At 48.4% G+C, this 26,093-nt stretch overlaps 33 non-coding genes and 4 pseudogenes across 33 annotated transcripts; all 37 read left to right on the top strand.

The window, feature by feature from the left end:
• The first annotated feature begins 172 nt into the window (after positions 1-172).
• On the top strand, positions 173-336 carry LOC134992097 (U1 spliceosomal RNA). Its single transcript, XR_010196290.1, has one exon. It is a non-coding gene; the product is annotated as a U1 spliceosomal RNA (small nuclear RNA).
• Positions 337-488: 152 nt separating this feature from the next.
• LOC134992580 (U1 spliceosomal RNA) lies at positions 489-651 on the top strand. Its single transcript, XR_010196724.1, has one exon. It is a non-coding gene; the product is annotated as a U1 spliceosomal RNA (small nuclear RNA).
• A 615-nt stretch (positions 652-1,266) lies between these two features.
• Positions 1,267-1,430, top strand: LOC134992188 (U1 spliceosomal RNA). Its single transcript, XR_010196375.1, has one exon. It is a non-coding gene; the product is annotated as a U1 spliceosomal RNA (small nuclear RNA).
• Positions 1,431-1,582: 152 nt separating this feature from the next.
• On the top strand, positions 1,583-1,718 carry LOC134992561 (U1 spliceosomal RNA; annotated as a pseudogene).
• Positions 1,719-2,416: 698 nt separating this feature from the next.
• LOC134992214 (U1 spliceosomal RNA) lies at positions 2,417-2,578 on the top strand. Its single transcript, XR_010196399.1, has one exon. It is a non-coding gene; the product is annotated as a U1 spliceosomal RNA (small nuclear RNA).
• A 153-nt stretch (positions 2,579-2,731) lies between these two features.
• LOC134991924 (U1 spliceosomal RNA) lies at positions 2,732-2,894 on the top strand. The gene has a single exon (XR_010196139.1). It is a non-coding gene; the product is annotated as a U1 spliceosomal RNA (small nuclear RNA).
• Positions 2,895-3,566: 672 nt separating this feature from the next.
• Positions 3,567-3,730, top strand: LOC134992327 (U1 spliceosomal RNA). The gene has a single exon (XR_010196506.1). It is a non-coding gene; the product is annotated as a U1 spliceosomal RNA (small nuclear RNA).
• A 153-nt stretch (positions 3,731-3,883) lies between these two features.
• LOC134992568 (U1 spliceosomal RNA) lies at positions 3,884-4,035 on the top strand (annotated as a pseudogene).
• Positions 4,036-4,718: 683 nt separating this feature from the next.
• Positions 4,719-4,882, top strand: LOC134992589 (U1 spliceosomal RNA). The gene has a single exon (XR_010196731.1). It is a non-coding gene; the product is annotated as a U1 spliceosomal RNA (small nuclear RNA).
• A 152-nt stretch (positions 4,883-5,034) lies between these two features.
• Positions 5,035-5,176, top strand: LOC134992559 (U1 spliceosomal RNA; annotated as a pseudogene).
• Positions 5,177-5,870: 694 nt separating this feature from the next.
• Positions 5,871-6,034, top strand: LOC134991978 (U1 spliceosomal RNA). The gene has a single exon (XR_010196177.1). It is a non-coding gene; the product is annotated as a U1 spliceosomal RNA (small nuclear RNA).
• Positions 6,035-6,186: 152 nt separating this feature from the next.
• Positions 6,187-6,349, top strand: LOC134992495 (U1 spliceosomal RNA). Its single transcript, XR_010196654.1, has one exon. It is a non-coding gene; the product is annotated as a U1 spliceosomal RNA (small nuclear RNA).
• A 671-nt stretch (positions 6,350-7,020) lies between these two features.
• LOC134992333 (U1 spliceosomal RNA) lies at positions 7,021-7,184 on the top strand. The gene has a single exon (XR_010196512.1). It is a non-coding gene; the product is annotated as a U1 spliceosomal RNA (small nuclear RNA).
• A 152-nt stretch (positions 7,185-7,336) lies between these two features.
• On the top strand, positions 7,337-7,499 carry LOC134992468 (U1 spliceosomal RNA). Its single transcript, XR_010196630.1, has one exon. It is a non-coding gene; the product is annotated as a U1 spliceosomal RNA (small nuclear RNA).
• Positions 7,500-8,173: 674 nt separating this feature from the next.
• Positions 8,174-8,337, top strand: LOC134992305 (U1 spliceosomal RNA). The gene has a single exon (XR_010196486.1). It is a non-coding gene; the product is annotated as a U1 spliceosomal RNA (small nuclear RNA).
• Positions 8,338-8,489: 152 nt separating this feature from the next.
• LOC134992391 (U1 spliceosomal RNA) lies at positions 8,490-8,652 on the top strand. The gene has a single exon (XR_010196564.1). It is a non-coding gene; the product is annotated as a U1 spliceosomal RNA (small nuclear RNA).
• A 674-nt stretch (positions 8,653-9,326) lies between these two features.
• On the top strand, positions 9,327-9,490 carry LOC134992312 (U1 spliceosomal RNA). Its single transcript, XR_010196492.1, has one exon. It is a non-coding gene; the product is annotated as a U1 spliceosomal RNA (small nuclear RNA).
• A 152-nt stretch (positions 9,491-9,642) lies between these two features.
• LOC134992467 (U1 spliceosomal RNA) lies at positions 9,643-9,805 on the top strand. Its single transcript, XR_010196629.1, has one exon. It is a non-coding gene; the product is annotated as a U1 spliceosomal RNA (small nuclear RNA).
• Positions 9,806-10,479: 674 nt separating this feature from the next.
• On the top strand, positions 10,480-10,643 carry LOC134992172 (U1 spliceosomal RNA). Its single transcript, XR_010196360.1, has one exon. It is a non-coding gene; the product is annotated as a U1 spliceosomal RNA (small nuclear RNA).
• A 152-nt stretch (positions 10,644-10,795) lies between these two features.
• LOC134992547 (U1 spliceosomal RNA) lies at positions 10,796-10,958 on the top strand. The gene has a single exon (XR_010196698.1). It is a non-coding gene; the product is annotated as a U1 spliceosomal RNA (small nuclear RNA).
• Positions 10,959-11,629: 671 nt separating this feature from the next.
• LOC134992095 (U1 spliceosomal RNA) lies at positions 11,630-11,793 on the top strand. The gene has a single exon (XR_010196288.1). It is a non-coding gene; the product is annotated as a U1 spliceosomal RNA (small nuclear RNA).
• Positions 11,794-11,945: 152 nt separating this feature from the next.
• Positions 11,946-12,108, top strand: LOC134992579 (U1 spliceosomal RNA). Its single transcript, XR_010196723.1, has one exon. It is a non-coding gene; the product is annotated as a U1 spliceosomal RNA (small nuclear RNA).
• A 672-nt stretch (positions 12,109-12,780) lies between these two features.
• LOC134992326 (U1 spliceosomal RNA) lies at positions 12,781-12,944 on the top strand. Its single transcript, XR_010196505.1, has one exon. It is a non-coding gene; the product is annotated as a U1 spliceosomal RNA (small nuclear RNA).
• Positions 12,945-13,096: 152 nt separating this feature from the next.
• Positions 13,097-13,259, top strand: LOC134992509 (U1 spliceosomal RNA). The gene has a single exon (XR_010196668.1). It is a non-coding gene; the product is annotated as a U1 spliceosomal RNA (small nuclear RNA).
• A 615-nt stretch (positions 13,260-13,874) lies between these two features.
• Positions 13,875-14,038, top strand: LOC134992091 (U1 spliceosomal RNA). Its single transcript, XR_010196284.1, has one exon. It is a non-coding gene; the product is annotated as a U1 spliceosomal RNA (small nuclear RNA).
• A 152-nt stretch (positions 14,039-14,190) lies between these two features.
• LOC134992546 (U1 spliceosomal RNA) lies at positions 14,191-14,353 on the top strand. The gene has a single exon (XR_010196697.1). It is a non-coding gene; the product is annotated as a U1 spliceosomal RNA (small nuclear RNA).
• Positions 14,354-15,024: 671 nt separating this feature from the next.
• Positions 15,025-15,188, top strand: LOC134992094 (U1 spliceosomal RNA). Its single transcript, XR_010196287.1, has one exon. It is a non-coding gene; the product is annotated as a U1 spliceosomal RNA (small nuclear RNA).
• Positions 15,189-15,340: 152 nt separating this feature from the next.
• On the top strand, positions 15,341-15,503 carry LOC134992594 (U1 spliceosomal RNA). Its single transcript, XR_010196736.1, has one exon. It is a non-coding gene; the product is annotated as a U1 spliceosomal RNA (small nuclear RNA).
• A 672-nt stretch (positions 15,504-16,175) lies between these two features.
• On the top strand, positions 16,176-16,339 carry LOC134992325 (U1 spliceosomal RNA). Its single transcript, XR_010196504.1, has one exon. It is a non-coding gene; the product is annotated as a U1 spliceosomal RNA (small nuclear RNA).
• Positions 16,340-16,492: 153 nt separating this feature from the next.
• Positions 16,493-16,655, top strand: LOC134992507 (U1 spliceosomal RNA). The gene has a single exon (XR_010196666.1). It is a non-coding gene; the product is annotated as a U1 spliceosomal RNA (small nuclear RNA).
• Positions 16,656-17,326: 671 nt separating this feature from the next.
• On the top strand, positions 17,327-17,490 carry LOC134992141 (U1 spliceosomal RNA). Its single transcript, XR_010196330.1, has one exon. It is a non-coding gene; the product is annotated as a U1 spliceosomal RNA (small nuclear RNA).
• A 152-nt stretch (positions 17,491-17,642) lies between these two features.
• LOC134992565 (U1 spliceosomal RNA) lies at positions 17,643-17,806 on the top strand. Its single transcript, XR_010196710.1, has one exon. It is a non-coding gene; the product is annotated as a U1 spliceosomal RNA (small nuclear RNA).
• Positions 17,807-18,477: 671 nt separating this feature from the next.
• LOC134992578 (U1 spliceosomal RNA) lies at positions 18,478-18,641 on the top strand. Its single transcript, XR_010196722.1, has one exon. It is a non-coding gene; the product is annotated as a U1 spliceosomal RNA (small nuclear RNA).
• Positions 18,642-18,793: 152 nt separating this feature from the next.
• Positions 18,794-18,929, top strand: LOC134991893 (U1 spliceosomal RNA; annotated as a pseudogene).
• A 701-nt stretch (positions 18,930-19,630) lies between these two features.
• LOC134992331 (U1 spliceosomal RNA) lies at positions 19,631-19,794 on the top strand. The gene has a single exon (XR_010196510.1). It is a non-coding gene; the product is annotated as a U1 spliceosomal RNA (small nuclear RNA).
• Positions 19,795-19,946: 152 nt separating this feature from the next.
• Positions 19,947-20,109, top strand: LOC134992466 (U1 spliceosomal RNA). Its single transcript, XR_010196628.1, has one exon. It is a non-coding gene; the product is annotated as a U1 spliceosomal RNA (small nuclear RNA).
• A 674-nt stretch (positions 20,110-20,783) lies between these two features.
• Positions 20,784-20,947, top strand: LOC134992359 (U1 spliceosomal RNA). Its single transcript, XR_010196531.1, has one exon. It is a non-coding gene; the product is annotated as a U1 spliceosomal RNA (small nuclear RNA).
• The last annotated feature ends 5,146 nt before the right edge of the window (positions 20,948-26,093 follow it).

Genomic DNA, 26,093 nt, shown 5'->3' with positions numbered 1-26,093 from the left:
TGTTGTTTGGGGGTGCTTCAGTATTAGGCCCTCCCATGTTCATCTGAAAATATGTGTTCTCCCTGCAGTTGTTGTCCCCAGAGGAGAGTTCCCTTGTGCTGCCTCAGTTGAATCTCCTTTACTTGAAAGAGATGTGCCTGAGCAGCGGCCCTCCCAAGCCCTATCCCAAATCATACTTATTTTGCATAGGAGAGACCATGGTCTTGAAGATTGTTCTCCCAGGGTGAGGTTCATTCATTGCATTCTGGGTATGCTGACCCCTGTGATTTCCCCAAATGTGGGAAACTCAACTGCATTATTTGTGGTAGTGGGGGACTGTGTTTGTGCTTTCCTCTGGTCAGCTCTGGTAAAAGTCAGATTTCTTTGTTTCAGATCTTCCTCTAGCCTTGTTCTTCTTTCGAGAGTTCCCTTGTGCTGCCTCAGTTGGATCTCCTTCACTTGACAGGGGGGTGCCCGTGCAGCGACTCTCCCCAGCTCTAGCCCAACTTCTACTTACCTGCCAGGTGAGATACTATAATCATGAAGGTGCTTCTCCCAGGGCAAGGCTCACCCATTGCACTCTGGATGTGCTGCCCCTGCGATTTCCCCAAATGTGGGAAACTTGACTGCATAATTTGTGTTTCCCCTGGTCGGCTCTCGTATAATTCAGATCTCTTTGTCTCAGGTCTCTCTCCAGCCTAGTTTGCTGTCTGTTTCCACTTCTCTTTTCTTAAGTGCCTTCCAATGCACAATGCAAACTACAGGTAGTGCTGCAGGGCCCACACCCTTTTACTTGCCGTACAGAGCAGCTCTGGAGCTGTTACAGTGCCCAGCTGCTGCAAGAAATCAGCTTGAATGCTTCAGGGGCTGGGGCATAGCAAACATGAGCCCCACACCGAAGGAGGGTGGGGGTGTTTAATGCGAACTAAGGGTCATCCAAGCGCCGCAAAAGGCCGCCATGCCCTGCATACCCCTTTTCTTTTTTCATATGCAGATGAGGGTTCCAGCCAACTTTGGCCCACTGCTTGGATGACATCACCGTATGCAAATCCGTCTTCTGCAGAACTTCCCCCAGGAATGCTTGTACTAGTTGTTGCATTTGGTTTGTTGTTTGGGGGTGCTTCAGTATTAGGCAGCCTTCTGCCCTCCCATGTTCATCTGAAAATATGTGTTCTCCCTGCAGTTGTTGTCCCCAGATGGGAGTTCCCTTGTGCTGCCTCAGTTGAATCTCCTTTACTTGACAGAGATGTGCCTGAGCAGCGGCCCTCCCCAGCCCTATCCCAAATCATACTTATTTTGCATAGGAGATACCATGGACATGAAGATTGTTCTCCGAGGGTGAGGTTCATTCATTGCATTTTGGGTATGCTGACCCCTGTGATTTCCCCAAATGTGGGAAACTCGACTGCATTATTTGTGGTAGTGGGGGACTGTGTTTGTGCTTTCCTCTGGTCAGCTCTGGTAAAAATCAGATTTCTTTATATCAGATCTTCCTCTAGCCTTGTTCTTCTTTCGAGAGTTCCCTTGTGCTGCCTCAGTTGGATCTCTTTCACTTGAGAGGGGGGTGCCCGAGCAGCGACCCTCCCCAGCTCTAGCCCAACTCCTACTTACCTGCCAGGTGAGATACTATGATCATGAAGGTGCTTCTCCCAGGGCAAGGCTCACCCATTGCACTCTGGTTGTGCTGCCCCTGCGATTTCCCCAAATGTGGGAAACTTGACTGCATAATTTGTGTTTCCCTTGGTCATCTCTCGTATAATTCAGAACTCTTTGTCTCAGGTCTCTCTCCAGCCTAGTTTGCTGTCTGTTTCCACTTCTCTTTTCTTGAGCCGCTCCCTTCTATGCCCTTGCGCACTATCCTGACTTCTCCCGTCTGCTTACTTCGTGCCTTCCAACGCACAATGCAAACTACAGGTAGTGCTGCAGGGCCCACACCCTTTTACTTGCCTTACAGAGCAGCTCTGGAGCAGTTACAGTGCCGAGCTGCTGCAAGAAATCAGCTTGAATGCTTCAGGGGCTGGGGCATAGCCAACATGAGCCCCACACCGAAGGAGGGTGGAGGTGTGTAATGCGAACTAGGGGTCATCCAAGCGCCGCAAAAGGCCGCCATGCCCTGCACGCCCCTTTTCTCTTTTCATATGCAGACGAGGGTTGAAGCCAACTTTGACCCACTGCTTGGATGGCATCACCATATGCAAATCCATCTGCTGCAGGCCTTCCCCCAGGAATGCTTGCACTAGTTGTTGCATTTGGTTTGTTGTTTGGGGGTGCTTCAGTATTAGGCAGCCTTCTGCCCTCCCATGTTCATCTGAAAATATGTGTTCTCCCTGCAGTTGTTGTCCCCAGATGAGAGTTCCCTTGTGCTGCCTCAGCTGAATCTCCTTTACTTGACAGAGATGTGCCTGAGCAGCGGCCCTCCCCAGCCCTATCCCAAAACATACTTATTTTGCATAGGAGAGACCATGGTCTTGAAGATTGTTCTCCCAGGGTGAGGTTCATTCATTGCATTCTGGGTATGCTGACCCCTGTGATTTCCCCAAATGTGGGAAACTCAACTGCATTATTTGTGGTAGTGGGGGCTGTGTTTGTGCTTTCCTCTGGTCAGCTCTGGTAAAAGTCAGATTTCTTTGTTTCAGATCTTCCTCTAGCCTTGTTCTTCTTTCGAGAGTTCCCTTGTGCTGCCTCAGTTGGATCTCCTTCACTTGACAGGGGGGTGCCCGTGCAGCGACTCTCCCCAGCTCTAGCCCAACTTCTACTTACCTGCCAGGTGAGATACTATAATCATGAAGGTGCTTCTCCCAGGGCAAGGCTCACCCATTGCACTCTGGATGTGCTGCCGCTGCGATTTCCCCAAATGTGGGAAACTTGACTGCATAATTTGTGTTTCCCCTGGTCGGCTCTCGTATAATTCAGATCTCTTTGTCTCAGGTCTCTCTCCAGCCTAGTTTGCTGTCTGTTTCCACTTCTCTTTTCTTAAGCCGCTCCATTCTATGGCCTTGCGCACTATCCTTACTTCTCCCGTCTGCTTACTTTGTGCCTTCCAATGCACAATGCAAACTACAGGTAGTGCTGCAGGGCCCACACCCTTTTACTTGCCGTACAGAGCAGCTCTGGAGCAGTTACAGTGCCCAGCTACTGCAAGAAATCAGCTTGAATGCTTCAGGGGCTGGGGCATAGCCAACATGAGCCCCACACCGAAGGAGGGTGGAGGTGTTTAATGCGAACTAGGGGTCATCCAAGCGCCGCAAAAGGCCGCCATGCCCTGCACGCCCCTTTTCTCTTTTCATATGCAGACGAGGGTTGAAGCCAACTTTGACCCACTGCTTTGGATGACATCACCATATGCAAATCCATCTGCTGCAGGCCTTCCCCCAGGAATGCTTGCACTAGTTGTTGCATTTGGTTTGTTGTTTGGGGGTGCTTCAGTATTAGGCAGCCTTCTGCCCTCCCATGTTCATCTGAAAATATGTGTTCTCCCTGCAGTTGTTGTCCCCAGATGAGAGTTCCCTTATGCTGCCTCAGTTGAATCTCCTTTACTTGACAGAGATGTGCCTGAGCAGCGGCCCTCCCCAGCCCTATCCCAAATCATACTTATTTTGCATAGGAGAGACCATGGTCATGAAGATTATTCTCCCAGTGTGAGGTTCATTCATTGCATTCTGGGTATGCTGACCCCTGTGATTTCCCCAAATGTGGGAAACTCGACAGCATTATTTGTGGTAGTGGGGGACTGTGTTTGTGTTTTCCTCTGGTCAGCTCTGGTAAAAGTCAGATTTCTTTGTCTCAGATCTTCCTCTAGCCTTGTTCTTCTTTCGAGAATTCCCTTGTGCTGCCTCAGTTGGATCTCCTTCACTTGACAGGGGGGGTACCCGAGCAGCGACCCTCCCCAGCTCTAGCCCAACTCCTACTTACCTGCCAGGTGAGATACTATGATCACGTAGGTGCTTCTCCCAGGGCAAGGCTCACCCATTGCACTCTGGGTGTGCTGCTCCTACGATTTCCCCAAATGTGGGACACTTGACTGCATAATTTGTGTTTCCTCTAGTTGGCTACTCGTATAATTCAGATCTCTTTGTCTCAGGTCTCTCTCCAGCCTAGTTTGCTGTCTGTTTCCACTTCTCTTTTCTTGAGCCCCTGCCTTCTATGCCCTTGTGCACTCTCCTGACTTCTCCTGTCTGCTTACTTTGTGCCTTCCAACGCACAATGCGAACTACAGGTAGTGCTGCAGGGCCCACACCCTTTTACTTGCCTTACAGAGCAGCTCTGGAGCTGTTACAGTGCCCAGCTGCTGCAAGAAATCAGCTTGAATACTTCAGGGGCTGGGGCATAGCCAACATGAGCCCCACACCGAAGGAGAATGGAGGTGTTTAATGCGAACTAGGGGTCATCCAAGCACCGCAAAAGGCCGCCATGCCCTGCATAACCCTTTTCTCTTTTCATATGCAGATGAGGGTTCCAGCCAACTTTGGCCCACTGCTTGGATGACATCACCGTATGCAAATCCGTCTTCTGCAGACCTTCTCCCAGGAATGCTTTTACTAGTTGTTGCATTTGGTTTGTTGTTTGGGGGTGCTTCAGTATTAGGCAGCCTTCTGCCCTCCCATGTTCATCTGAAAATATGTGTTCTCCCTGCAGTTGTTGTCCCCAGATGAGAGTTCCCTTGTGCTGCCTCAGTTGAATCTCCTTTACTTGACAGAGATGTGCCTGAGCAGCGGCCCTCCCCAGCCCTATCCCAAATCATACTTATTTTGCATAGGAGATACCATGGTCATGAAGATTGTTCTCCCAGGGTTAGGTTCATTCATTGCATTCTGGGTATGCTGACCCCTGTGATTTCCCCAAATGTGGGAAACTCAACTGCATTATTTGTGGTAGTGGGGGACTGTGTTTGTGCTTTCCTCTGGTCAGCTCTGGTAAAAGTCAGATTTCTTTGTCTCAGATCTTCCTCTAGCCTTGTTCTTCTTTCGAGAGTTCCCTTGTGCTGCCTCAGTTGGATCTCCTTCACTTGACAGGGGGGTGCCCGAGCAGCGACCCTCCCCAGCTCTAGCCCAACTCCTACTTACCTGCCAGGTGAGATACTATGATCATGTAGGTGCTTCTCCCAGGGCAAGGCTCACCCATTGCACTCTGGGTGTGCTGCCCCTGCGATTTCCCCAAATGTGGGAAACTTGACTGCATAATTTGTGTTTCCCCTGGTCGGCTCTCATATAATTCAGATCTCTTTGTCTCAGGTCTCTCTCCAGCCTAGTTTGCTGTCTGTTTCCACTTCTTTTTTCTTGAGCCCCTCCCTTCTATACCCTTGTGGACTCTCCTGACTTCTCCTCCTGTCTGCTTACTTTGTGCCTTCCAACGCACAATGCAAACTACAGGTAGTGCTGCAGGGCCCACACCCTTTTACTTGCCTTTCAGAGCAGCTCTGGAGCTGTTACAGTGCCCAGCTGCTGCAAGAAATCAGCTTGAATGCTTCAGGGGCTGGGGCATAGCCAACATGAGCCCCACACCGACGGAGGGTGGAGGTGTTTAATGCGAACTAAGGGTCATCCAAGCGCCGCAAAAGGCCGCCATGCCCTGCATACCCCTTTTCTCTTTTCATATGCAGATGAGGGTTCCAGCCAACTTTGGCCCACTGCTTGGATGACATCACCGTATGCAAATCCGTCTTCTGCAGACCTTCCCCCAGGAATGCTTGTACTAGTTGTTGCATTTGGTTTGTTGTTTGGGGTGCTTCAGTATTAGGCAGCCTTCTGCTCTCCCATGTTTATCTGAAAATATGTGTTCTCCCTGCAGTTGTTGTCCCCAGATGAGAGTTCCCTTGTGCTGCCTCAGTTGAATCTCCTTTACTTGACAGAGATGTGCCTGAGCAGCGGCCCTCCCCAGCCCTATCACAAATCATACTTATTTTGCATAGGAGATACCATTATCATGAAGATTGTTCTCCCAGGGTGAGGTTCATTCATTGCATTCTGGGTATGCTGACCCCTGTGATTTCCCCAAATGTGGGAAACTCGACTGCATTATTTGTGGTAGTGGGGGACTGTGTTTGTGCTTTCCTCTGGTCAGCTCTGGTAAAAGTCAGATTTCTTTGTCTCAGATCTTCCTCTAGCCTTGTTCTTTTTTCGAGAGTTTCCTTGTGCTGCCTCAGTTGGATCTCCTTCACTTGGCAGGGGGGTGCCCGAACAGTGACCCTCCCCAGCTCTAGCCCAACTCCTACTTACCTGCCAGGTGAGATACTATGATCAGGAAGGTGCTTCTCCCAGGGCAAGGCTCACCCATTGCACTCTGGGTGTGCTGCTCCTACGATTTCCCCAAATGTGGGAAACTTGACTGCATAATTTGTGTTTCCCTTGGTCATCTCTCGTATAATTCAGATCTCTTTGTCTCAGGTCTCTCTCCAGCCTAGTTTGCTGTCTGTTTCCACTTCTCTTTTCTTGAGCCGCTCCCTTCTATGCCCTTGCGCACTATCCTGACTTCTCCCGTCTGCTTACTTCGTGCCTTCCAACGCACAATGCAAACTACAGGTAGTGCTGCAGGGCCCACACCCTTTTACTTGCCTTACAGAGCAGCTCTGGAGCTGTTACAGTGCCCAGCTGCTGCAAGAAATCAGCTTGAATGCTTCAGGGGCTGGGGCATAGCCAACATGAGCCCCACACCGAAGGAGGGTGGAGGTGTTTAATGCGAACTAGGGGTCATCCAAGCACCGCAAAAGGCCGCCATGCCCTGCACACCCCTTTTTTATTTTCATATGCAGACGAGGGTTGAAGCCAACTTTGACCCACTGCTTGGATGACATCACCATATGCAAATCCATCTGTGGCAGGCCTTCCCCCAGGAATGCTTGCACTAGTTGTTGCATTTGGTTTGTTGTTTGGGGGTGCTTCAGTATTAGGCAGCCTTCTGCCCTCCCATGTTCATCTGAAAATATATGTTCTCCCTGCAGTTGTTGTCCCAAGATGAGAGTTCCCTTGTGCTGCCTCAGTTGAATCTCCTTTACTTGACAGAGATGTGCATGAGCAGCGGCCCTCCCCAGCCCTATTCCAAATCATACTTATTTTGCATAGGAGATACCATGGTCATGAAGATTTTTCTCCCAGGGTGAGGTTCATTCATTGCATTTTGGGTATGCTGACCGCTGTGATTTCCCCAAATGTGGGAAACTTGACTGCATTATTTGTGGTAGTGGGAGACTGTGTTTGTGCTTTCCTCTGGTCAGCTCTGGTAAAAGTCAGATTTCTTTGTCTCAGATTTTCCTTTAGCCTTATTCTTCTTTCGAGAGTTCCCTTGTGCTGCCTCAGTTTGATCTCCTTCACTTTACAGGGGGGTACACGAGCAGCGACCCTCCCCAGCTCTAGCCCAACTCCTACTTACCTGCCAGGTGAGATACTATGATCATGAAGGTGCTTCTCCCAGGGCAAGGCTCACCCATTGTACTCTGGGTGTGCTGCTCCTGCGATTTCCCCAAATGTGGGAAACTTGACTGCATAATTTGTGTTTCCCCTGGTCGGCTCTCGTATAATTCAGATCTCTTTGTCTCAGGTCTCTCTCCAGCCTAGTTTGCTGTCTGTTTCCACTTCTCTTTTCTTCAGCCGCTCCCTTCTATACCCTTGTGCACTATCCTGACTTCTCCTCCCGTCTGCTTACTTTGTGCCTTCCAATGCACAATGCAAACTACAGGTAGTGCTGCAGGGCCCACACCCTTTTACTTGCCTTACAGAGCAGCTCTGGAGCTGTTACAGTGCCCAGCTGCTGCAAGAAATCAGCTTGAATGCTTCAGGGGCTGGGGCATAGCCAACATGAGCCCCACACCGAAGGAGGGTGGAGGTGTTTAATGCAAACTAGGGGTCAGACAAGCGCCGCAAAAGGCCACCATGCCCTGCACGCCCCTTTTCTGTTTTCATATGCAGACGAGGGTTGAAGCCAACTTTGACCCACTGCTTGGATGACATCACCATATGCAAATCCATCTGCGGCAGGCCTTCCCCCAGGAATGCTTGCACTAGTTGTTGCATTTGGTTTGTTGTTTGGGGGTGTTTCAGTATTAGGCAGCCTTCTGCCCTCCCATGTTTATCTGAAAATATGTGTTCTCCCTGCAGTTGTTGTCCCCAGATGAGAGTTCCCTTGTGCTGCCTCAGTTGAATCTCCTTAACTTGACAGAGATGTGCCTGAGCAGCGGCCCTCCCCAGCTCTATCCCAAATCATACTTATTTTGCATAGGAGATACCATGGTCATGAAGATTATTCTCCCAGGGTGAGGTTCATTCATTGCATTCTGGGTATGCTGACCCCTGTGATTTCCCTTAATGTGGGAAACTTGACTGCTTTATTTGTGGTAGTGGGGGACTGTGTTTGTGTTTTCCTCTGGTCAGCTCTGGTAAAAGTCAGATTTCTTTGTTTCAGATCTTCCTCTAGCCTTGTTCTTCTTTCGAGAGTTCCCTTGTGCTGCCTCAGTTGGATCTCCTTCACTTGACAGGGGGGTGCACGAGCAGAGACCCTCCCCAGCTCTAGCCCAACTCCTACTTACCTGCCAGGTGAGATACTATGATCATGAAGGTGCTTCTCCCAGGGCAAGGCTCACCCATTGCACTCTGGGTGTGCTGCCCCTGCGATTTCCCCAAATGTGGGAAACTTGACTGCATAATTTGTGTTTCCCCTGGTCGGCTCTCGTATAATTCAGATCTCTTTGTCTCAGGTCTCTCTCCAGCCTAGTTTGCTGTCTGTTTCCACTTCTCTTTTCTTGAGCCGCTCCCTTCTATGCCCTTGCGCACTATCCTGACTTCTCCTCCTGTCTGCTTACTTTGTGCCTTCCAACGCACAATGCGAACTACAGGTAGTGCTGCAGGGCCCACACCCTTTTACTTGCCTTACAGAGCAGCTCTGGAGCTGTTACAGTGCCCAGCTGCTGCAAGAAATCAGCTTGAATGCTTCAGGGGCTGGGGCATAGCCAACATGAGCCCCACACCAAAGGAGGGTGGAGGTGTTTAATGCAAACTAGGGGTCAGCCAAGCGCCGCAAAAGGCCACCATGCCCTGCACGCCCCTTTTCTCTTTTCATATGCAGACGAGGGTTGAAGCCAACTTTGACCCACTGCTTGGATGACATCACCATATGCAAATCCATCTGCGGCAGGCCTTCCCCCAGGAATGCTTGCACTAGTTGTTGCATTTGGTTTGTTGTTTGGGGGTGCTTCAGTATTAGGCAGCCTTCTGCCCTCCCATGTTCATCTGAAAATATATGTTCTCCCTGCAGTTGTTGTCCCCAGATGAGAGTTCCCTTGTGCTGCCTCAGTTGAATCTCCTTTACTTGATAGAGATGTGCATGAGCAGCGGCCCTCCCCAGCCCTATTCCAAATTATACTTATTTTGCATAGGAGATACCATGGTCATGAAGATTTTTCTCCCAGGGTGAGGTTCATTCATTGCATTTTGGGTATGCTGACCCCTGTGATTTCCCCAAATGTGGGAAACTTGACTGCATTATTTGTGGTAGTGGGAGGCTGTGTTTGTGATTTCTTCTGGTCAGCTCTGGTAAAAGTCAGATTTCTTTGTCTCAGATTTTCCTTTAGCCTTGTTCTTCTTTCGAGAGTTCCCTTGTGCTGCCTCAGTTGGATCTCCTTCACTTTACAGGGGGGTACCCGAGCAGCGACCCTCCCCAGCTCTAGACCAACTCCTACTTACCTGCCAGGTGAGATACTATGATCATGAAGGTGCTTCTCCCAGGGCAAGGCTCACCCATTGTACTCTGGGTGTGCTGCTCCTGCGATTTCCCCAAATGTGGGAAACTTGACTGCATAATTTGTGTTTCCCCTGGTCGGCTCTCGTATAATTCAGATCTCTTTGTCTCAGGTCTCTCTCCAGCCTAGTTTGCTGTCTGTTTCCACTTCTCTTTTCTTCAGCCGCTCCCTTCTATACCCTTGTGCACTATCCTGACTTCTCCTCCCGTCTGCTTACTTTATGCCTTCCAATGCACAATGCAAACTACAGGTAGTGCTGCAGGGCCCACACCCTTTTACTTGCCTTACAGAGCAGCTCTGGAGCTGTTACAGTGCCCAGCTGCTGCAAGAAATCAGCTTGAATGCTTCAGGGGCTGGGGCATAGCCAACATGAGCCCCACACCGAAGGAGGGTGGAGGTGTGTAATGCGAACTAGGGGTCATCCAAGCGCCGCAAAAGGCCGCCATGCCCTGCACGCCCCTTGTCTCTTTTCATATGCAGACGAGGGTTGAAGCCAACTTTGACCCACTGTTTGGATGACATCACCATATGCAAATCCATCTGCTGCAGGCCTTCCCCCAGGAATGCTTGCACTAGTTGTTGCATTTGGTTTGTTGTTTGGGGGTGCTTCAGTATTAGGCAGCCTTCTGCCCTCCCATGTTCATCTGAAAATATGTGTTCTCCCTGCAGTTGTTGTCCCCAGATGAGAGTTCCCTTGTGCTGCCTCAGTTGAATCTCCTTTACTTGACAGAGATGTGCCTGAGCAGCGGCCCTCCCCAGCCCTATCCCAAATCATACTTATTTTGCATAGGCGATACCATGGTCATGAAGATTGTTCTCCCAGGGTGAGGTTCATTCATTGCATTCTGGGTATGCTGACCCCTGTGATTTCCCCAAATGTGGGAAACTCGACTGCATTATTTGTGGTAGTGGGGGACTGTGTTTGTGCTTTCCTCTGGTCAGCTCTGGTAAAAATCAGATTTCTTTATATCAGATCTTCCTCTAGCCTTGTTCTTCTTTCGAGAGTTCCCTTGTGCTGCCTCAGTTGGATCTCTTTCACTTGAGAGGGGGGTGCCCGAGCAGCGACCCTCCCCAGCTCTAGCCCAACTCCTACTTACCTGCCAGGTGAGATACTATGATCATGAAGGTGCTTCTCCCAGGGCAAGGCTCACCCATTGCACTCTGGTTGTGCTGCCCCTGCGATTTCCCCAAATGTGGGAAACTTGACTGCATAATTTGTGTTTCCCTTGGTCATCTCTCGTATAATTCAGATCTCTTTGTCTCAGGTCTCTCTCCAGCCTAGTTTGCTGTCTGTTTCCACTTCTCTTTTCTTGAGCCGCTCCCTTCTATGCCCTTGCGCACTATCCTGACTTCTCCCGTCTGCTTACTTCGTGCCTTCCAACGCACAATGCAAACTACAGGTAGTGCTGCAGGGCCCACACCCTTTTACTTGCCTTACAGAGCAGCTCTGGAGCAGTTACAGTGCCCAGCTGCTGCAAGAAATCAGCTTGAATGCTTCAGGGGCTGGGGCATAGCCAACATGAGCCCCACACCGAAGGAGGGTGGAGGTGTGTAATGCGAACTAGGGGTCATCCAAGCGCCGCAAAAGGCCGCCATGCCCTGCACGCCCCTTTTCTCTTTTCATATGCAGACGAGGGTTGAAGCCAACTTTGACCCACTGCTTGGATGGCATCACCATATGCAAATCCATCTGCTGCAGGCCTTCCCCCAGGAATGCTTGCACTAGTTGTTGCATTTGGTTTGTTGTTTGGGGGTGCTTCAGTATTAGGCAGCCTTCTGCCCTCCCATGTTCATCTGAAAATATGTGTTCTCCCTGCAGTTGTTGTCCCCAGATGAGAGTTCCCTTGTGCTGCCTCAGTTGAATCTCCTTTACTTGAAAGAGATGTGCCTGAGCAGTGGCCCTCCCCAGCCCTATCCCAAATCATACTTATTTTGCATAGGAGAGACCATGGTCTTGAAGATTGTTCTCCCAGGGTGAGGTTCATTCATTGCATTCTGGGTATGCTGACCCCTGTGATTTCCCCAAATGTGGGAAACTCAACTGCATTATTTGTGGTAGTGGGGGACTGTGTTTGTGCTTTCCTCTGGTCAGCTCTGGTAAAAGTCAGATTTCTTTGTTTCAGATCTTCCTCTAGCCTTGTTCTTCTTTCGAGAGTTCCCTTGTGCTGCCTCAGTTGGATCTCCTTCACTTGACAGGGGGGTGCCCGTGCAGCGACTCTCCCCAGCTCTAGCCCAACTTCTACTTACCTGCCAGGTGAGATACTATAATCATGAAGGTGCTTCTCCCAGGGCAAGGCTCACCCATTGCACTCTGGATGTGCTGCCCCTGCGATTTCCCCAAATGTGGGAAACTTGACTGCATAATTTGTGTTTCCCCTGGTCGGCTCTCGTATAATTCAGATCTCTTTGTCTCAGGTCTCTCTCCAGCCTAGTTTGCTGTCTGTTTCCACTTCTCTTTTCTTAAGCCGCTCCATTCTATGGCCTTGCGCACTATCCTTACTTCTCCCGTCTGCTTACTTTGTGCCTTCCAATGCACAATGCAAACTACAGGTAGTGCTGCAGGGCCCACACCCTTTTACTTGCCGTACAGAGCAGCTCTGGAGCAGTTACAGTGCCCAGCTACTGCAAGAAATCAGCTTGAATGCTTCAGGGGCTGGGGCATAGCCAACATGAGCCCCACACCGAAGGAGGGTGGAGGTGTTTAATGCGAACTAGGGGTCATCCAAGCGCCGCAAAAGGCCGCCAAGCCCTGCACGCCCCTTTTCTCTTTTCATATGCAGACGAGGGTTGAAGCCAACTTTGACCCACTGCTTTGGATGACATCACCATATGCAAATCCATCTGCTGCAGGCCTTCCCCCAGGAATGCTTGCACTAGTTGTTGCATTTGGTTTGTTGTTTGGGGGTGCTTCAGTATTAGGCAGCCTTCTGCCCTCCCATGTTCATCTGAAAATATGTGTTCTCCCTGCAGTTGTTGTCCCCAGATGAGAGTTCCCTTATGCTGCCTCAGTTGAATCTCCTTTACTTGAAAGAGATGTGCCTGAGCAGCGGCCCTCCCCAGCCCTATCCCAAATCATACTTATTTTGCATAGGAGAGACCATGGTCATGAAGATTATTCTCCCAGTGTGAGGTTCATTCATTGCATTCTGGGTATGCTGACCCCTGTGATTTCCCCAAATGTGGGAAACTCGACAGCATTATTTGTGGTAGTGGGGGACTGTGTTTGTGTTTTCCTCTGGTCAGCTCTGGTAAAAGTCAGATTTCTTTGTCTCAGATCTTCCTCTAGCCTTGTTCTTCTTTTGAGAATTCCCTTGTGCTGCCTCAGTTGGATCTCCTTCACTTGACAGGGGGGTACCCGAGCAGCGACCCTCCCCAGCTCTAGCCCAACTCCTACTTACCTGCCAGGTGAGATACTATGATCACGTAGGTGCTTCTCCCAGGGCAAGGCTCACCCATTGCACTCTGGGTGTGCTGCTCCTGCGATTTCCCCAAATGTGGGAAACTTGACTGCATAATTTGTGTTTCCCCTGGTCGGCTCTCGTATAATTCAGATCTCTTTGTCTCAGGTCTCTCTCCAGCCTAGTTTGCTGTCTGTTTCCACTTCTCTTTTCTTAAGTGCCTTCCAATGCACAATGCAAACTACAGGTAGTGCTGCAGGGCCCACACCCTTTTACTTGCCGTACAGAGCAGCTCTGGAGCTGTTACAGTGCCCAGCTGCTGCAAGAAATCAGCTTGAATGCTTCAGGGGCTGGGGCATAGCAAACATGAGCCCCACACCGAAGGAGGGTGGGGGTGTTTAATGCGAACTAAGGGTCATCCAAGCGCCGCAAAAGGCCGCCATGCCCTGCATACCCCTTTTCTCTTTTCATATGCAGATGAGGGTTCCAGCCAACTTTGGCCCACTGCTTGGATGACATCACCGTATGCAAATCCGTCTTCTGCAGAACTTCCCCCAGGAATGCTTGTACTAGTTGTTGCATTTGGTTTGTTGTTTGCGGGTGCTTCAGTATTAGGCAGCCTTCTGCCCTCCCATGTTCATCTGAAAATATGTGTTCTCCCTGCAGTTGTTGTCCCCAGATGGGAGTTCCCTTGTGCTGCCTCAGTTGAATCTCCTTTACTTGACAGAGATGTGCCTGAGCAGCGGCCCTCCCCAGCCCTATCCCAAATCATACTTATTTTGCATAGGAGATACCATGGTCATGAAGATTGTTCTCCGAGGGTGAGGTTCATTCATTGCATTTTGGGTATGCTGACCCCTGTGATTTCCCCAAATGTGGGAAACTCGACTGCATTATTTGTGGTAGTGGGGGACTGTGTTTGTGCTTTCCTCTGGTCAGCTCTGGTAAAAATCAGATTTCTTTATATCAGATCTTCCTCTAGCCTTGTTCTTCTTTCGAGAGTTCCCTTGTGCTGCCTCAGTTGGATCTCTTTCACTTGAGAGGGGGGTGCCCGAGCAGCGACCCTCCCCAGCTCTAGCCCAACTCCTACTTACCTGCCAGGTGAGATACTATGATCATGAAGGTGCTTCTCCCAGGGCAAGGCTCACCCATTGCACTCTGGTTGTGCTGCCCCTGCGATTTCCCCAAATGTGGGAAACTTGACTGCATAATTTGTGTTTCCCTTGGTCATCTCTCGTATAATTCAGATCTCTTTGTCTCAGGTCTCTCTCCAGCCTAGTTTGCTGTCTGTTTCCACTTCTCTTTTCTTGAGCCGCTCCCTTCTATGCCCTTGCGCACTATCCTGACTTCTCCCGTCTGCTTACTTCGTGCCTTCCAACGCACAATGCAAACTACAGGTAGTGCTGCAGGGCCCACACCCTTTTACTTGCCTTACAGAGCAGCTCTGGAGCAGTTACAGTGCCCAGCTGCTGCAAGAAATCAGCTTGAATGCTTCAGGGGCTGGGGCATAGCCAACATGAGCCCCACACCGAAGGAGGGTGGAGGTGTGTAATGCGAACTAGGGGTCATCCAAGCGCCGCAAAAGGCCGCCATGCCCTGCACGCCCCTTTTCTCTTTTCATATGCAGACGAGGGTTGAAGCCAACTTTGACCCACTGCTTGGATGGCATCACCATATGCAAATCCATCTGCTGCAGGCCTTCCCCCAGGAATGCTTGCACTAGTTGTTGCATTTGGTTTGTTGTTTGGGGGTGCTTCAGTATTAGGCAGCCTTCTGCCCTCCCATGTTCATCTGAAAATATGTGTTCTCCCTGCAGTTGTTGTCCCCAGATGAGAGTTCCCTTGTGCTGCCTCAGTTGAATCTCCTTTACTTGACAGAGATGTGCCTGAGCAGCGGCCCTCCCCAGCCCTATCCCAAATCATACTTATTTTGCATAGGAGAGACCATGGTCTTGAAGATTGTTCTCCCAGGGTGAGGTTCATTCATTGCATTCTGGGTATGCTGACCCCTGTGATTTCCCCAAATGTGGGAAACTCAACTGCATTATTTGTGGTAGTGGGGGACTGTGTTTGTGCTTTCCTCTGGTCAGCTCTGGTAAAAGTCAGATTTCTTTGTTTCAGATCTTCCTCTAGCCTTGTTCTTCTTTCGAGAGTTCCCTTGTGCTGCCTCAGTTGGATCTCCTTCACTTGACAGGGGGGTGCCCGTGCAGCGACTCTCCCCAGCTCTAGCCCAACTTCTACTTACCTGCCAGGTGAGATACTATAATCATGAAGGTGCTTCTCCCAGGGCAAGGCTCACCCATTGCACTCTGGATGTGCTGCCCCTGCGATTTCCCCTAATGTGGGAAACTTGACTGCATAATTTGTGTTTCCCCTGGTCGGCTCTCGTATAATTCAGATCTCTTTGTCTCAGGTCTCTCTCCAGCCTAGTTTGCTGTCTGTTTCCACTTCTCTTTTCTTAAGCCGCTCCATTCTATGGCCTTGCGCACTATCCTTACTTCTCCCGTCTGCTTACTTTGTGCCTTCCAATGCACAATGCAAACTACAGGTAGTGCTGCAGGGCCCACACCCTTTTACTTGCCGTACAGAGCAGCTCTGGAGCAGTTACAGTGCCCAGCTACTGCAAGAAATCAGCTTGAATGCTTCAGGGGCTGGGGCATAGCCAACATGAGCCCCACACCGAAGGAGGGTGGAGGTGTTTAATGCGAACTAGGGGTCATCCAAGCGCCGCAAAAGGCCGCCATGCCCTGCACGCCCCTTTTCTCTTTTCATATGCAGACGAGGGTTGAAGCCAACTTTGACCCACTGCTTTGGATGACATCACCATATGCAAATCCATCTGCTGCAGGCCTTCCCCCAGGAATGCTTGCACTAGTTGTTGCATTTGGTTTGTTGTTTGGGGGTGCTTCAGTATTAGGCAGCCTTCTGCCCTCCCATGTTCATCTGAAAATATGTGTTCTCCCTGCAGTTGTTGTCCCCAGATGAGAGTTCCCTTATGCTGCCTCAGTTGAATCTCCTTTACTTGACAGAGATGTGCCTGAGCAGCGGCCCTCCCCAGCCCTATCCCAAATCATACTTATTTTGCATAGGAGAGACCATGGTCATGAAGATTATTCTCCCAGTGTGAGGTTCATTCATTGCATTCTGGGTATGCTGACCCCTGTGATTTCCCCAAATGTGGGAAACTCGACAGCATTATTTGTGGTAGTGGGGGACTGTGTTTGTGTTTTCCTCTGGTCAGCTCTGGTAAAAGTCAGATTTCTTTGTCTCAGATCTTCCTCTAGCCTTGTTCTTCTTTCGAGAATTCCCTTGTGCTGCCTCAGTTGGATCTCCTTCACTTGACAGGGGGGGTACCCGAGCAGCGACCCTCCCCAGCTCTAGCCCAACTCCTACTTACCTGCCAGGTGAGATACTATGATCACGTAGGTGCTTCTCCCAGGGCAAGGCTCACCCATTGCACTCTGGGTGTGCTGCTCCTGCGATTTCCCCAAATGTGGGAAACTTGACTGCATAATTTGTGTTTCCCCTGGTCGGCTCTCGTATAATTCAGATCTCTTTGTCTCAGGTCTCTCTCCAGCCTAGTTTGCTGTCTGTTTCCACTTCTGTTTTCTTGAGCCGCTCCCTTCTATGCCCTTGCGCACTATCCTGACTTCTCCCGTCTGCTTACTTTGTGCCTTCCAACGCACAATGCGAACTACAGGTAGTGCTGCAGGGCCCACACCCTTTTACTTGCCGTACAGAGCAGCTCTGGAGCTGTTACAGTGCCCAGCTGCTGCAAGAAATCAGCTTGAATGCTTCAGGGGCTGGGGCATAGCCAACATGAGCCCCACACCGAAGGAGGGTGGAGGTATTTAATGCGAACTAGGGGTCATCCAAGCACCGCAAAAGGCCGCCATGCCCTGCATAACCCTTTTCTCTTTTCATATGCAGATGAGGGTTCCAGCCAACTTTGGCCCACTGCTTGGATGACATCACCGTATGCAAATCCGTCTTCTGCAGACCTTCTCCCAGGAATGCTTTTACTAGTTGTTACATTTGGTTTGTTGTTTGGGGGTGCTTCAGTATTAGGCAGCCTTCTGCCCTCCCATGTTCATCTGAAAATATGTGTTCTCCCTGCAGTTGTTGTCCCCAGATGAGAGTTCCCTTGTGCTGCCTCAGTTGAATCTCCTTTACTTGACAGAGATGTGCCTGAGCAGCGGCCCTCCCCAGCCCTATCCCAAATCATACTTATTTTGCATAGGAGATACCATGGTCATGAAGATTGTTCTCTCAGGGTGAGGTTCATTCATTGCATTCTGGGTATGCTGACCCCTGTGATTTCCCCAAATGTGGGAAACTCGACTGCATTATTTGTGGTAGTGGGGGACTGTGTTTGTGCTTTCCTCTGGTCAGCTCTGGTAAAATACAGATTTCTTTGTCTCAGATCTTCCTCTAGCCTTGTTCTTTTTTCGAGAGTTTCCTTGTGCTGCCTCAGTTGGATCTCCTTCACTTGACAGGGGGGTGCCCGAGCAGCGACCCTCCCCAGCTCTAGCCCAACTCCTACTTACCTGCCAGGTGAGATACTATGATCAGGAAGGTGCTTCTCCCAGGGCAAGGCTCACCCATTGCACTCTGGGTGTGCTGCTCCTACGATTTCCCCAAATGTGGGACACTTGACTGCATAATTTGTGTTTCCTCTAGTCGGCTACTCGTATAATTCAGATCTCTTTGTCTCAGGTCTCTCTCCAGCCTAGTTTGCTGTCTGTTTCCACTTCTCTTTTCTTGAGCCCCTGCCTTCTATGCCCTTGTGCACTCTCCTGACTTCTCCTGTCTGCTTACTTTGTGCCTTCCAACGCACAATGCGAACTACAGGTAGTGCTGCAGGGCCCACACCCTTTTACTTGCCTTACAGAGCAGCTCTGGAGCTGTTACAGTGCCCAGCTGCTGCAAGAAATCAGCTTGAATACTTCAGGGGCTGGGGCATAGCCAACATGAGCCCCACACCGAAGGAGAATGGAGGTGTTTAATGCGAACTAGGGGTCATCCAAGCACCGCAAAAGGCCGCCATGCCCTGCATAACCCTTTTCTCTTTTCATATGCAGATGAGGGTTCCAGCCAACTTTGGCCCACTGCTTGGATGACATCACCGTATGCAAATCCGTCTTCTGCAGACCTTCTCCCAGGAATGCTTTTACTAGTTGTTGCATTTGGTTTGTTGTTTGGGGGTGCTTCAGTATTAGGCAGCCTTCTGCCCTCCCATGTTCATCTGAAAATATGTGTTATCCCTGCAGTTGTTGTCCCCAGATGAGAGTTCCCTTGTGCTGCCTCAGTTGAATCTCCTTTACTTGACAGAGATGTGCCTGAGCAGCGGCCCTCCCCAGCCCTATCCCAAATCATACTTATTTTGCATAGGAGATACCATGGTCATGAAGATTGTTCTCCCAGGGTTAGGTTCATTCATTGCATTCTGGGTATGCTGACCCCTGTGATTTCCCCAAATGTGGGAAACTCAACTGCATTATTTGTGGTAGTGGGGGACTGTGTTTGTGCTTTCCTCTGGTCAGCTCTGGTAAAAGTCAGATTTCTTTGTCTCAGATCTTCCTCTAGCCTTGTTCTTCTTTCGAGAGTTCCCTTGTGCTGCCTCAGTTGGATCTCCTTCACTTGACAGGGGGGTGCCCGAGCAGCGACCCTCCCCAGCTCTAGCCCAACTCCTACTTACCTGCCAGGTGAGATACTATGATCATGTAGGTGCTACTCCCAGGGCAAGGCTCACCCATTGCACTATGGGTGTGCTGCCCCTGCGATTTCCCCAAATGTGGGAAACTTGACTGCATAATTTGTGTTTCCACTGGTCGGCTCTCATATAATTCAGATCTCTTTGTCTCAGGTCTCTCTCCAGCCTAGTTTGCTGTCTGTTTCCACTTCTTTTTTCTTGAGCCCCTCCCTTCTATACCCTTGTGGACTCTCCTGACTTCTCCTCCTGTCTGCTTACTTTGTGCCTTCCAACGCACAATGCAAACTACAGGTAGTGCTGCAGGGCCCACACCCTTTTACTTGCTTTACAGAGCAGCTCTGGAGCTGTTACAGTGCCCAGCTGCTGCAAGAAATCAGCTTGAATGCTTCAGGGGCTGGGGCATAGCCAACATGAGCCCCACACCGAAGGAGGGTGGAGGTGTTTAATGCGAACTAGGGGTCATCCAAGCACCGCAAAAGGCCGCCATGCCCTGCACACCCCTTTTTTATTTTCATATGCAGACGAGGGTTGAAGCCAACTTTGACCCACTGCTTGGATGACATCACCATATGCAAATCCATCTGTGGCAGGCCTTCCCCCAGGAATGCTTGCACTAGTTGTTGCATTTGGTTTGTTGTTTGGGGGTGCTTCAGTATTAGGCAGCCTTCTGCCCTCCCATGTTCATCTGAAAATATATGTTCTCCCTGCAGTTGTTGTCCCAAGATGAGAGTTCCCTTGTGCTGCCTCAGTTGAATCTCCTTTACTTGACAGAGATGTGCATGAGCAGCGGCCCTCCCCAGCCCTATTCCAAATCATACTTATTTTGCATAGGAGATACCATGGTCATGAAGATTTTTCTCCCAGGGTGAGGTTCATTCATTGCATTTTGGGTATGCTGACCGCTGTGATTTCCCCAAATGTGGGAAACTTGACTGCATTATTTGTGGTAGTGGGAGACTGTGTTTGTGCTTTCCTCTGGTCAGCTCTGGTAAAAGTCAGATTTCTTTGTCTCAGATTTTCCTTTAGCCTTATTCTTCTTTCGAGAGTTCCCTTGTGCTGCCTCAGTTTGATCTCCTTCACTTTACAGGGGGGTACACGAGCAGCGACCCTCCCCAGCTCTAGCCCAACTCCTACTTACCTGCCAGGTGAGATACTATGATCATGAAGGTGCTTCTCCCAGGGCAAGGCTCACCCATTGTACTCTGGGTGTGCTGCTCCTGCGATTTCCCCAAATGTGGGAAACTTGACTGCATAATTTGTGTTTCCCCTGGTCGGCTCTCGTATAATTCAGATCTCTTTGTCTCAGGTCTCTCTCCAGCCTAGTTTGCTGTCTGTTTCCACTTCTCTTTTCTTCAGCCGCTCCCTTCTATACCCTTGTGCACTATCCTGACTTCTCCTCCCGTCTGCTTACTTTGTGCCTTCCAATGCACAATGCAAACTACAGGTAGTGCTGCAGGGCCCACACCCTTTTACTTGCCTTACAGAGCAGCTCTGGAGCTGTTACAGTGCCCAGCTGCTGCAAGAAATCAGCTTGAATGCTTCAGGGGCTGGGGCATAGCCAACATGAGCCCCACACCGAAGGAGGGTGGAGGTGTTTAATGCAAACTAGGGGTCAGACAAGCGCCGCAAAAGGCCACCATGCCCTGCACGCCCCTTTTCTGTTTTCATATGCAGACGAGGGTTGAAGCCAACTTTGACCCACTGCTTGGATTACATCACCATATGCAAATCCATCTGCGGCAGGCCTTCCCCCAGGAATGCTTGCACTAGTTGTTGCATTTGGTTTGTTGTTTGGGGGTGCTTCAGTATTAGGCAGCCTTCTGCCCTCCCATGTTTATCTGAAAATATGTGTTCTCCCTGCAGTTGTTGTCCCCAGATGAGAGTTCCCTTGTGCTGCCTCAGTTGAATCTCCTTAACTTGACAGAGATATGCCTGAGCAGCGGCCCTCCCCAGCTCTATCCCAAATCATACTTATTTTGCATAGGAGATACCATGGTCATGAAGATTATTCTCCCAGGGTGAGGTTCATTAATTGCATTCTGGGTATGCTGACCCCTGTGATTTCCCTTAATGTGGGAAACTTGACTGCTTTATTTGTGGTAGTGGGGGACTGTGTTTGTGTTTTCCTCTGGTCAGCTCTGGTAAAAGTCAGATTTCTTTGTTTCAGATCTTCCTCTAGCCTTGTTCTTCTTTCGAGAGTTCCCTTGTGTTGCCTCAGTTGGATCTCCTTCACTTGACAGGGGGTGCCCGAGCAGAGACCCTCCCCAGCTCTAGCCTCATCTACACGACATAGCCCTGAATTTTCCAATGCGCAGCTCTTTGCAAAAGAGAGATATTGGCAAGGAAAAGCTGTCTTGTACCATTGCATTTTTCTCCCAAACGAAGGGCACTAGAAAGAAAATTTTAAAGCCTCCTGTTAGGCCATCATCTACACGACATAGCCCTGAATTTTCCAATGCGCAGCTCTTTGCAAAAGAGAGATATTGGCAAGGAAAAGCTGTCTTGTACCTTTGCATTTTTCTCCCAAACGAAGGTCACTAGAAAGAAAATTTTAAAGCCTCCTGTTAGGCCATCATCTACACGACATAGCCCTGAATTTTCCAATGCGCAGCTCTTTGCAAAAGAGAGATATTGGCAAGGAAAAGCTGTCTTGTACCATTGCATTTTTCTCCCAAACGAAGGGCACTAGAACGAAAATTTTAAAGCCTCCTGTTAGGCCATCATCTACACGACATAGCCCTGAATTTTCCAATGCGCAGCTCTTTGCAAAAGAGAGATATTGGCAAGGAAAAGCTGTCTTGTACCTTTGCATTTTTCTCCCAAACGAAGGTCACTAGAAAGAAAATTTTAAAGCCTCCTGTTAGGCCATCATCTACACGACATAGCCCTGAATTTTCCAATGCGCAGCTCTTTGCAAAAGAGAGATATTGGCAAGGAAAAGCTGTCTTGTACCATTGCATTCTTCTCCCAAACGAAGGACACTAGAAAGAAAATTTTAAAGCCTCCTGTTAGGCCATCATCTACACGACATAGCCCTGAATTTTCCAATGCGCAGCTCTTTGCAAAAGAGAGATATTGGCAAGGAAAAGCTGTCTTGTACCTTTGCATTTTTCTCCCAAACGAAGGACACTAGAAAGAAAATTTTAAAGCCTCCTGTTAGGCCATCATCTACACGACATAGCCCTGAATTTTCCAATGCGCAGCTCTTTGCAAAAGAGAGATATTGGCAAGGAAAAGCTGTCTTGTACCATTGCATTTTTCTCCCAAACGAAGGACACTAGAAAGAAAATTTTAAAGCCTCCTTTTAGGCCATCATCTACACGACATAGCCCTGAATTTTCCAATGCGCGGCTCTTTGCAAAAGAGAGATATTGGCAAGGAAAAGCTGTCTTGTACCATTGCATTTTTCTCCCAAACGAAGGACACTAGAAAGAAAATTTTAAAGCCTCCTGTTAGGCCATCATCTACACGACATAGCCCTGAATTTTCCAATGCGCAGCTCTTTGCAAAAGAGAGATATTGGCAAGGAAAAGCTGTCTTGTACCATTGCATTTTTCTCCCAAACGAAGGACACTAGAAAGAACATTTTAAAGCCTCCTGTTAGGCCATCATCTACACGACATAGCACTGAATTTTCCAATGCGCAGCTCTTTGCAAAAGAGAGATATTGGCAAGGAAAAGCTGTCTTGTACCTTTGCATTTTTCTCCCAAACGAAGGACACTAGAAAGAAAATTTTAAAGCCTACTGTTAGGCCATCATCTACACGACATAGCCCTGAATTTTCCAATGCGCAGCTCTTTGCAAAAGAGAGATATTGGCAAGGAAAAGCTGTCTTGTACCTTTGCATTTTTCTCCCAAACGAAGGTCACTAGAAAGAAAATTTTAAAGCCTCCTGTTAGGCCATCATCTACACGACATAGCCCTGAATTTTCCAATGCGCAGCTCTTTGCAAAAGAGAGATATTGGCAAGGAAAAGCTGTCTTGTACCATTGCATTTTTCTCCCAAACGAAGGACACTAGAAAGAATATTTTAAAGCCTCCTGTTAGGCCATCATCTACACGACATAGCCCTGAATTTTCCAATGCGCAGCTCTTTGCAAAAGAGAGATATTGGCAAGGAAAAGCTGTCTTGTACCTTTGCATTTTTCTACCAAACGAAGGTCACTAGAAAGAAAATTTTAAAGCCTCCTGTTAGGCCATCATCTACACGACATAGCCCTGAATTTTCCAATGCGTAGCTCTTTGCAAAAGAGAGATATTGGCAAGGAAAAGCTGTCTTGTACCTTTGCATTTTTCTCCCAAACGAAGGACACTAGAAAGAAAATTTTAAAGCCTCCTGTTAGGCCATCATCTACACGACATAGCCCTGAATTTTCCAATGCGCAGCTCTTTGCAAAAGAGAGATATTGGCAAGGAAAAGCTGTCTTGTACCATTGCATTTTTCTCCCAAACGAAGGGCACTAGAAAGAAAATTTTAAAGCCTCCTGTTAGGCCATCATCTACACGACATAGCCCTGAATTTTCCAATGCGCAGCTCTTTGCAAAAGAGAGATATTGGCAAGGAAAAGCTGTCTTGTACCTTTGCATTTTTCTCCCAAACGAAGGTCACTAGAAAGAAAATTTTAAAGCCTCCTGTTAGGCCATCATCTACACGACATAGCCCTGAATTTTCCAATGCGCAGCTCTTTGCAAAAGAGAGATATTGGCAAGGAAAAGCTGTCTTGTACCTTTGCATTTTTCTCCCAAACGAAGGTCACTAGAAAGAAAATTTTAAAGCCTCCTGTTAGGCCATCATCTACACGACATAGCCCTGAATTTTCCAATGCGCAGCTCTTTGCAAAAGAGAGATATTGGCAAGGAAAAGCTGTCTTGTACCATTGCATTTTTCTCCCAAACGAAGGGCACTAGAAAGAAAATTTTAAAGCCTCCTGTTAGGCCATCATCTACACGACATAGCCCTGAATTTTCCAATGCGCAGCTCTTTGCAAAAGAGAGATATTGGCAAGGAAAAGCTGTCTTGTACCTTTGCATTTTTCTCCCAAACGAAGGTCACTAGAAAGAAAATTTTAAAGCCTCCTGTTAGGCCATCATCTACACGACATAGCCCTGAATTTTCCAATGCGCAGCTCTTTGCAAAAGAGAGATATTGGCAAGGAAAAGCTGTCTTGTACCATTGCATTTTTCTCCCAAACGAAGGACACTAGAAAGAAAATTTTAAAGCCTCCTGTTAGGCCATCATCTACACGACATAGCCCTGAATTTTCCAATGCGCAGCTCTTTGCAAAAGAGAGATATTGGCAAGGAAAAGCTGTCTTGTACCATTGCATTTTTCTCCCAAACGAAGGACACTAGAAAGAACATTTTAAAGCCTCCTGTTAGGCCATCATCTACACGACATAGCCCTGAATTTTCCAATGCGCAGCTCTTTGCAAAAGAGAGATATTGGCAAGGAAAAGCTGTCTTGTACCTTTGCATTTTTCTCCCAAACGAAGGTCACTAGAAAGAAAATTTTAAAGCCTCCTGTTAGGCCATCATCTACACGACATAGTCCTGAATTTTCCAATGCGCAGCTCTTTGCAAAAGAGAGATATTGGCAAGGAAAAGCTGTCTTGTACCATTGCATTTTTCTCCCAAACGAAGGACACTAGAAAGAAAATTTTAAAGCCTCCTGTTAGGCCATCATCTACACGACATAGCCCTGAATTTTCCAATGCGCAGCTCTTTGCAAAAGAGAGATATTGGCAAGGAAAAGCTGTCTTGTACCATTGCATTTTTCTCCCAAACGAAGGACACTAGAAAGAACATTTTAAAGCCTCCTGTTAGGCCATCATCTACACGACATAGCCCTGAATTTTCCAATGCGCAGCTCTTTGCAAAAGAGAGATATTGGCAAGGAAAAGCTGTCTTGTACCTTTGCATTTTTCTCCCAAACGAAGGTCACTAGAAAGAAAATTTTAAAGCCTCCTGTTAGGCCATCATCTACACGACATAGCCCTGAATTTTCCAATGCGCAGCTCTTTGCAAAAGAGAGATATTGGCAAGGAAAAGCTGTCTTGTACCATTGCATTTTTCTCCCAAACGAAGGACACTAGAAATAATATTTTAAAGCCTCCTGTTAGGCCATCATCTACACGACATAGCCCTGAATTTTCCAATGCGCAGCTCTTTGCAAAAGAGAGATATTGGCAAGGAAAAGCTGTCTTGTACCTTTGCATTTTTCTACCAAACGAAGGTCACTAGAAAGAAAATTTTAAAGCCTCCTGTTAGGCCATCATCTACACGACATAGCCCTGAATTTTCCAATGCGTAGCTCTTTGCAAAAGAGAGATATTGGCATGGAAAAGCTGTCTTGTACCTTTGCATTTTTCTCCCAAACGAAGGACACTAGAAAGAAAATTTTAAAGCCTCCTGTTAGGCCATCATCTACACGACATAGCCCTGAATTTTCCAATGCGCAGCTCTTTGCAAAAGAGAGATATTGGCAAGGAAAAGCTGTCTTGTACCATTGCATTTTTCTCCCAAACGAAGGGCACTAGAAAGAAAATTTTAAAGCCTCCTGTTAGGCCATCATCTACACGACATAGCCCTGAATTTTCCAATGCGCAGCTCTTTGCAAAAGAGAGATATTGGCAAGGAAAAGCTGTCTTGTACCTTTGCATTTTTCTGCCAAACGAAGGGCACTAGAAAGAAAATTTTAAAGCCTCCTGTTAGGCCATCATCTACACGACATAAGCCCTGAATTTTCCAATGCGCAGCTCTTTGCAAAAGAGAGATATTGGCAAGGAAAAGCTGTCTTGTACCTTTGCATTTTTCTCCCAAACGAAGGTCACTAGAAAGAAAATTTTAAAGCCTCCTGTTAGGCCATCATCTACACGACATAGCCCTGAATTTTCCAATGCGCAGCTCTTTGCAAAAGAGAGATATTGGCAAGGAAAAGCTGTCTTGTACCATTGCATTTTTCTCCCAAACGAAGGACACTAGAAAGAAAATTTTAAAGCCTCCTGTTAGGCCATCATCTACACGACATAGCCCTAAATTTTCCAATGCGCAGCTCTTTGCAAAAGAGAGATATTGGCAAGGAAAAGCTGTCTTGTACCTTTGCATTTTTCTCCCAAACGAAGGTCACTAGAAAGAAAATTTTAAAGCCTCCTGTTAGGCCATCATCTACACGACATAGCCCTGAATTTTCCAATGCGCAGCTCTTTGCAAAAGAGAGATATTGGCAAGGAAAAGCTGTCTTGTACCATTGCATTTTTCTCCCAAACGAAGGGCACTA

This window comes from Pseudophryne corroboree, unplaced genomic scaffold, assembly GCF_028390025.1.
Source record: "Pseudophryne corroboree isolate aPseCor3 unplaced genomic scaffold, aPseCor3.hap2 scaffold_121, whole genome shotgun sequence".
In the NCBI taxonomy this organism is placed as follows: domain Eukaryota; kingdom Metazoa; phylum Chordata; class Amphibia; order Anura; family Myobatrachidae; genus Pseudophryne; species Pseudophryne corroboree.
This window is presented reverse-complemented; position numbering and strand designations above follow the sequence as displayed.